The sequence below is a fragment of the Lichenostomus cassidix genome, chromosome 1Aa (genome assembly GCF_008360975.1).
Source record: "Lichenostomus cassidix isolate B80296 chromosome 1Aa, HeHo_3.0, whole genome shotgun sequence".
Lineage (NCBI taxonomy): Eukaryota > Metazoa > Chordata > Aves > Passeriformes > Meliphagidae > Lichenostomus > Lichenostomus cassidix.
Genome location: NC_139480.1, coordinates 47,076,229 through 47,084,331, shown reverse-complemented (window position 1 = coordinate 47,084,331; position 8,103 = coordinate 47,076,229).

The window sequence follows — 8,103 nt, the reverse complement described above, 5'->3', positions numbered from 1 at the left end:
CTGGAGACAGCGAGCGCAACTGGCATCCACTTAAGGCAAAATTAATGCTAATTAACCGTAATCAACAGCTCGAGGAACAACTTTTGCTCGGCAAGCTGCAGAGACTGCAGTCGCCCGTCAGGCAGGAGCAGCGGAAGACGGGGTGTGGAAAAGGAAAATGAACCTGTCTGCCGTGGGTGTGACCCTGCCCCGCTGTGTCCTGCCCTCGTCACTGCTCTCTGCTGCCACAGATCGCTGTCCCCGCAGCACCCAGAGCCCTCACCGCCCACACACCTCTTTCCCCACCGCTGGACTGTCCCCTCGCAGCTCCGGCAGCGACAGCCGAGTCACTCCTGAGCCCTTTCGGGGGCAAAGCACAGGCAGCTGCCGGCAGCATTGCCTCCAGCCCTGGCACCGTCTCCCCACTCACAAGCCATCCCTCCGATGCCGAGGGTGCTCTGGAGACTCCTGCCAGTGCTAGTGAGCGCGATTTTATTATGAATGACAATTCTCAGCTTGTAGAGGCCTCTTGGCACCATGTCTGGGTGCTTCTCAGCACCAGCAAAGCCCAGCTGTCTATTTCATGCCACTGACCAGTGATGCTGCACTAGTCAAGGCACTGGTAATGGTGTTCAGCTCGCTGTGGTTGTCTCAGGAGGGGCAGGCTCAGAGGAGTGTCCCCACAAAAAGCCACAGACTCACACACCTCGACAGCCCCCATGAAAGCATGAGTGCAGGAGTCACAGGCACACAGCCCTCCCACGGTCACAGGATATATCACCAGCCCCACAGTGCCACGACCAGGCCAGCCCAAACTTTCTCACATTAGCAGCAGATGCTGGGCAGGACAGGGCATGCTGCCAGCAGCACTCTCCTAAAACGGGAGGCCCTGAGCCCCTCCTTGCCATCTGCATGCCTTGAGGTGTGCACATCATGCCCTGAAATTGTCCTGAGTGAAGGGCTGTGCATCCCCTGTGTTGGGGGAGAAGGGTGGGAGGCAGGCAGGTTTGGCAGGTGCTGGGTCCTGTGCAGGGCACACGCAGGCAGGATCGTGTTGGACAAGATGGCAGCAGTTGCAAGGGAGCCGCAGGACTGGTCCCTGCCAGCAACGGCCTCGCCAGATGGCCCTTCTGGTCTCGTCTGTGCTGGAAAACTGCTTGGGCCTCAGCCCTGCTTCAAGCCAGCCAGCTGTGCCAACCCCAGCTCCCTGCAGCCTGGCAACAGCTTCTGACTGCCCCCAGGTACCCAGGCTTGCCCCATGGCTGACTCCAAATCTGAGCTCCTTCCCCCTGAGCTTGTGCAACAAATCCCTGCACTCCCTTTCACCCAAACCACCTCATTCCCTTCCCTGTTCCTCCACTCCCTTTTTTTTTTAAATTTTTGATTTTTTTTAGATGGGACCCTTTTTTCAGCTTGCAGCAGCTTTCCAGCTCAGGACATTGGGAAGTAGAACCAGCAGCACAGCTGCAGTGGCCCTGGGAACCAGCATGGACCCCTGCAGTGGACACTTGCACGCAGTCACACCCCACTTTAGATTGGCACAGCTTTCCCCATGCACACTAGGCTTCTGCCAGATCCCAGGAAGAAAGCTGGGAAAGGAGTAAGTAGCTAAGTACCTCACTGGCAAATTCATATGTTGTTTTTTTTCTTTCTATTAATTCCTCAACTTTGTTTTTATTATGGACTGTGGAGAATATGCAAGCTGATACAGCTGTAATAGCACACCCTCCTAGGGTAGAAAAACATCTTTTTGCCACCAGGCCCTATTCTGGCTATGAAAACTAAATAAAGGATCCTGGCAAAAGCATGTGCTGGAAGAACCACATCTCTGCTAGGATTTTTGCCAATACAGAAATGTGTTTTATTCTGTCTTCCCTCCCCGCCCTTGAATTTCCCACCTGCTGTCTACATTCCTGGCTGACAGAACTACAGGACAAGGATCTATAGTTTTGGCCTAATGCAAGAGAAACATCATTAGGTTTTGTTTTTCAAACCCTTACAGAGCACTGCTGAGCACACTGGGAGCATCCAAGTCTGCCATAGGCCACAGAGAGACCTGGGAGGGGTTTTGTGAACCTCTCTGTGGGCCTGGAGGTTAGGCACTGACCCTGAACCCACTCCAACCCCTCCAATGGAAGGGGGTCTCCTCTGCCTGGAAAACCACATGATCATAGATGTGGATCCTACAAGGATGAGAAATGCAAAAATCCCTGGAGTACAAGAGGAAGCATATCCTGTCTGCATGCAGACACAAACCTCAGCAGGAACACAAGTTCATGGAGGTGAGACTATATGGATATCATAGCAGGGTTCAGACCCCTTCTTCTCTGGCTAATTCTATCTCCACTTGGTCTCTCTCTCTCTACATATATATACATGCACCCCTATTTTATGCCTTGCTACTAATACTGCTGAGGTTTCCCTAAGGCAGCCCCTCTGTGTCCCCCCACAGCCCAAGTAGCCATGCTGAGACCCTCTACCACAGCTGGGCCCATGGTTTCTCCTGCAGACCACTCTCTCTGTACACTGTGGGGAGATCTGTCCCCACCCTAGTGCTGCTACTTTTATTATCTCTGCCCAGCTGTGGTTTATAAGTTGTTTAAATCTTTTCTAGGAACAGATAGAGATCACAGTTACCCAGAATCCAAAAACACAGACAGCTTGAAATGTGGTTAGACTCTGCCCTACTTTCATTGAGTTGAGAGCAAGGCTCTGCCAAGGTGCTCAGGGGAGACAAGAAGACCCATTTCAGCAAACCACCCCTTCCTCCCAGCCCAAGAAACAAACCTAACCTGTCCCCTTCCAAGCCTCCTGTATTTGTTCAAACCGCATCGCCTCTCCTCCTGGCTTGCCCGGAACTTAGGGGTGAGCAGGGCATGGAGACATGGAGACTGAGAGAGATGCTGTCCTGCACTGCAACACGACACAGGCACAGGCATGTCCCCAAGCTGAGAGAGGTGCAAGGGATTCACTGAATCAGGGCCACGAGAATGGCAATGCAGGATGTGCTGCAGATTAAGAACAAGATGTGTTGGTAGAGTTTTTATTGTCCACACACTCACTGACAGCTTTTCCCCGTTGCAATGTGCTCCCTAGGCTGGGGGAGCTGCAGAAGTGGAAGTGCTGCCTGGGACTTCCCTCTTGTGAGAAATCCCCTCCCTGGGAAGTCCACTCTGGGTTTCAGAGTTGCTGTGCCTCCAAGGTGAGCTAGCTCCCTTGCACTGTCAGGCTCATGTTACAGCACTATTTCCAGGGATCTGCAGTGATCTGGAAAGGGATACTGCTGAATAAATGCCAGGTGGCTTTTTTCCTTCTCTTGAGTGGTGCCAGCCCACAGGACCAACCTGCAGCCAAGGATGTATGCTTCCTGCATTCGTTTTGCCTGTGGTCTGAGTCTAATAACCCTGGGCTTTTCTCACAAGCACCCATGGTGTTTGCAGGAGATGGGACTTGGGCAGGGGAGAACATTTTGCAGATACATACCTCCAGCTCTATGACTTTTTCCAAAGGACAAAATCTTTGCCCAGTGATTCCACCTGTAGTCCAGGTGGAGTATATGGAGCAGTACACAAACAAGCCATTTGCAGCCACTAATATTTCAAGGGTATTACTTAACCCTGCTTGGGAGGGCTTGTATCAAGGCAAGGATCAGAACAGCACTGGGGTATTTTTGCTGGTGATCTCATTAGTGGTAGCAACAGTGAGGTGTTGCAGAAGGGCTTGCTGCGGTCAAGGCCATAAAGAGATGCTAAAAGAAGGTTTCATCTGAAAGATAATATAGTCCAAGATCATTATGATATTTATTAATACAATTTACAGGGCTGACTTGAACAGCATTGGAAGGAAGAATGAAAAAATGCCAGCAAACACATTAGGATCTCCTGCAAGAAGCTTTTTCATCCTATTGAAAAGCTTTGTTAGAAAGAATGATGAGAATGGTAATAATCAGGCACTATAATTATACCTGATCCTTCTATAATCTCTCTCTCTGCAGAGTTCAGGAGCACTTTACTGCTATTATTGGATTTGAACAGTCCCATCTGGATAACATACGACTGATTTGTTTGCATGGCTTATTTTAGGTATCTCAGCACGTACATTAGAGTTGCCTTTGTAGCTGGCTGATTCCCTGCACAGTCTGGAAGAGCAGGAAAAGATCTGCAGCTCATGTTCTCCACCACCCCATTCTCTCATCCTGATGCCTTGGAGAGCTCCTTACAGAAGACCAAAGACAAAAGGAACCATTTGGCCTTCCTAACTCAGTACTGCAGAACAGACAACTGTAGTACTGAAGCACTTAGAACATGGAGGCTGGATACTACCAAGAACACCTGTATTGTTCTAGACTTGAGATTCCATGGATCCCAAAACAACTCTACATGCATTGAAAGTCTAGCAGCAAGGACCTGGCCAATATTTCATGCTCTGTGATCAGAATAGTTGCTACCTGAAGCTTTCAAACAAAGGGATGAACTGCACGTTCCCAGCAGGCACAGAACCAGGGAAAGCGTGAAGGATGCTTGCATCTGTCCGGATTTAGCATTACTTGCAAGACCATCTCAGTTACAGAGATGCTGGCGAGCTCTTGCTGCAGCTCCCATTCATGGTGTCATTACATGAGCAACCATCAGTGTCACACACCTGGCTGTCCCCTTGCAGGAGCTCTTGAGTGTGAAGCTGGGCACTTGCTACTTCACTCTGCCAGGGCCAGGAGAAATGAGACGTAATTGAAAATAATTCAGCCCATGCTTAAAAACCCTATATAAAAACGATATTAAAAAAAATATTAAAAGCACAATACAAGAACTATGGTTTACATGACTTGAATAGTTTTCAGTCTGAAATTCAGAGCAATTTGTCACTAGCTTGCAGTTTGAGGAAGGAATGTCCCTTTCAGACTGAATCACCATAAAACAAGCACAAGTTGCCTGATTCTTTTGCTGCTCTCACTGCTTTCTAGAGTTTTTTCTCCCGTGAACTGAAAAAGGTTTTTCTCCTGCCTCTCTTACACATCCCACCTGGCTTTATTGACAGGGACAGATGGAATCTCCAGTGTCTACCCATCCCTAAGGCTGTGGGACATCTTGTTGAGGAGTTCAAGAGGACCCATTAGCCCTGTCTAGTTTTCCCCTACTTAATTTTTGGAGTATTATATCCAGTCTCCTCACTTTCATTCTCTTAGATTCTTCAGAGCCGTCTCTGTCAATTTGTTTACTTCTAGTTTATTTTTAAAAGACAAACCCCCAATGGACATAAGCTCTCAAGTCCCTTTTGAAAATGCTGTCTTGTCTGTAAGTGCTTTGTTTGTGATCCTCTCCAATCCTTTAGGCTATTGTTTACAAGCTGGAAGGCATCTGCACTTGGGCTAATCATGCCGAATGCCAGCAATTCCCCCAGCATGATTTGCTGCACAAGCCAGTGGGAGAAGGATTTGTTTTGATTACGTTTAGTGTGGAAAACCCACATTTTGCTCACATCAGCCTGACAAAACAGGGAGGCCTAATACAAAATCTTCAGAGTGGAACAATAATGTGGTCATTGATTTCAGTGGTATCTGGGACCAGCTCAAGGTTGAGAGCTCTGATGGCAAGGGTGGTGGCTTGGGAAAGCAGGTAGCCCTGGAGGCAAAAATCTTTAGAAGAGTATGCATGTAATTTGCTCTGGGATGGATGAACCGAAGACCTAGGAGAGTGCCACTGCTATGCTTCTCAAAGCTCTGCACAGGCTCCTTTCTGACACACAGTTAGTCAGGCTGGGACCCCTCAGCTCTGCCCCCACCAGCCGTCACCTCAGGATGATGCTGGCCTCCCCCAGTGGCCTCAGCTGACAAGTCAGGCTCTTTCACTCATTCTGAAAGATGTTTTTATCCTCAGCCAGTGCTGATGCTTGCCTCCAGGCACCAGATGGGTGTCCTAATTTTTCTGCTTGCAAAAGCTGGGAAGAAGTGCCCGAGGGCTGCTCCCTTTGGGGCTGCCATCCAACTGCTGGGGCACGCAACTGCACTGCAGGAGTGGCTGCACAGGTCTGCCAGGTGCAAACCCCCTCTGTCTGCAGAGGCCCAGCACAGGTCCTGGGAGCTCAGCACAGCTGTCCCTCACTGAGCCACTGGCTCAGCTGGCCTGGGCTGCACCCTGTGCTGCTGAGCCTCAGGCTGAGCCTAGGCTGGCTTGTTCCCACACTCCTGCCATAGCAGAGGTCTGCCCAACAAGACACAGAACTCAAAGTTGCACCTGGATCCCACCTTTCCCCTATTTCCCGACTCTGCTTTTCCTCCTCCAGAGGTGCTCCATCAGTCACGATTAATCCCTTTTTGTACCCACACAGAGGTTAGCCTCACTGGTGGCCTGTGGCAGAGATTTCCACAGCTTAAGCTACTACACATCACTTGAAGAAATGTCTTCTTTTGAGTCTTGCACTTGAGTATTTAATCAGATGCTTACCTAGATTTTTAAGAAAACACTTGGTCATCTACTCTGTGGCATTTAAGCTTTACAGATCTCTGCTGCAGACCTCAGCCAGCTCTTTTCTGGCTGAAGAGTCCTACTATTGAGCCAGCCCTTGCACGGGAAGCGTTTGGAAGTACTTTGCTTTGCCTGAATCAAAACCCCAGCTCCGCCAGCCCCAGCTGAGATCAGAAGGCAGCAGGAGCCTGCCAAGACCCAGGCAGCTCTGCAGGGAGGCAGCGGGAGTTTCAGAGCGACTCTGCCACATCTCCCTCTCCCTTTGACATCTGCTTTCTCTCTGAAGGCTGCCCTCAATAGCCCGGCCTTTGCACTAGGGAATGGCACGGGGCAGGCAGAAAGCTCCAGTGTGTGCAGTTATTATAACTGTACAGATGCCAAACATCTAAAGAATTGGGGCAAAATGAACTCAATCAGACAAAGCCATCACATACCCCTAACCAAGGTATGTTGCAAATTAAGGGGTTTAGCACACTTAATTACACAAATACACATTTTCAGAGGGACATCAGGGTAAGGGTCAAAACTGAGATCCATCTATGTGTACACAGGCATTATTTTGAAGCTTGACTACCTAAGAAGAGCTCATTTCCCAATCGCTGAGGATGCCCAAATGTTTTTAAAGTGTTTTTACACAAACTTGTGTCTTTCGGTGAATCCTGATCCCTAATGACATACAGACCCTTATGTCAGAGGTAATCAAGTATTATTACAAGAGCTGCTGGCTGTGGGGCCCCTCCTGAGCACACACATGGGTACATATGGAAGTTATTAGCAAGTTCCAGTGGAGAATTTTGGGAAATTAACCCTTGAGGCCCCAGAGCACTACCAACAGACAGCTAGCTGGGGGCAGACAAAGTGCAGTTTCCTGCTGGATGCCTGCAGCATATTGGGACTGAAATCCAGGCCCTTCACAGCATGGTAGAGGAAGCCCCTCTTGCAAGCACTAAACTTTTCAACTTCAGCTATTAGGAAGAACACTTGAAAAAAAACATCTGCAAGGCTGTGTAAGTTTCCTCGACAAACTGAAATGAGTCAGCTGGAGCAATGTATAACATAACATATAAAAATGCAAACAATTTTCTTCTATTCCCCAAATGGCGCTCAAGAGGTTGTGAGGAAGTTTGCAATTTCTTTATAAGTCCCCTTAGGAGCCACCAAAAGAAACATTTGGATACAGACCACCAGGAGCTACTCCTACGGGACAGAGGGACTGGTTCAGAAGCAGGGTCATTAAAGTGAACATCTCCCACTCTAATGAAAGCAGCAGGATAGTGTTTGCCATCACCCCATGGAAGTAAATTCTTACCGTATGGCTTTGTATATCTTTTTTCTCAAGAGCTGAAAGAAAAAGGTTTCTCTTCCAACATCCAAGCAGAGAACGAAATGAAGGACTCTAACACCTGCCTCAGCCAATGCACTTTTCACTTTCCTGTTCTTTTTACATTGATTTCCTTTCTTGCACCAATCCTGATCTGCAAAGTGACCTCTCCTTGGGAATAATGAGGATACTCACATATAATGTGCTTTCAACTTCCACAATATAACAATGCTTGGCAGTAATTCACTGCTTTTCATCCACAGATCTCAAATCAATTCGCTGCAGCCCTGCATGGAATTGACTTACTTGTAAGACCGAGACACGTGCTTGCTGTGCAATTAA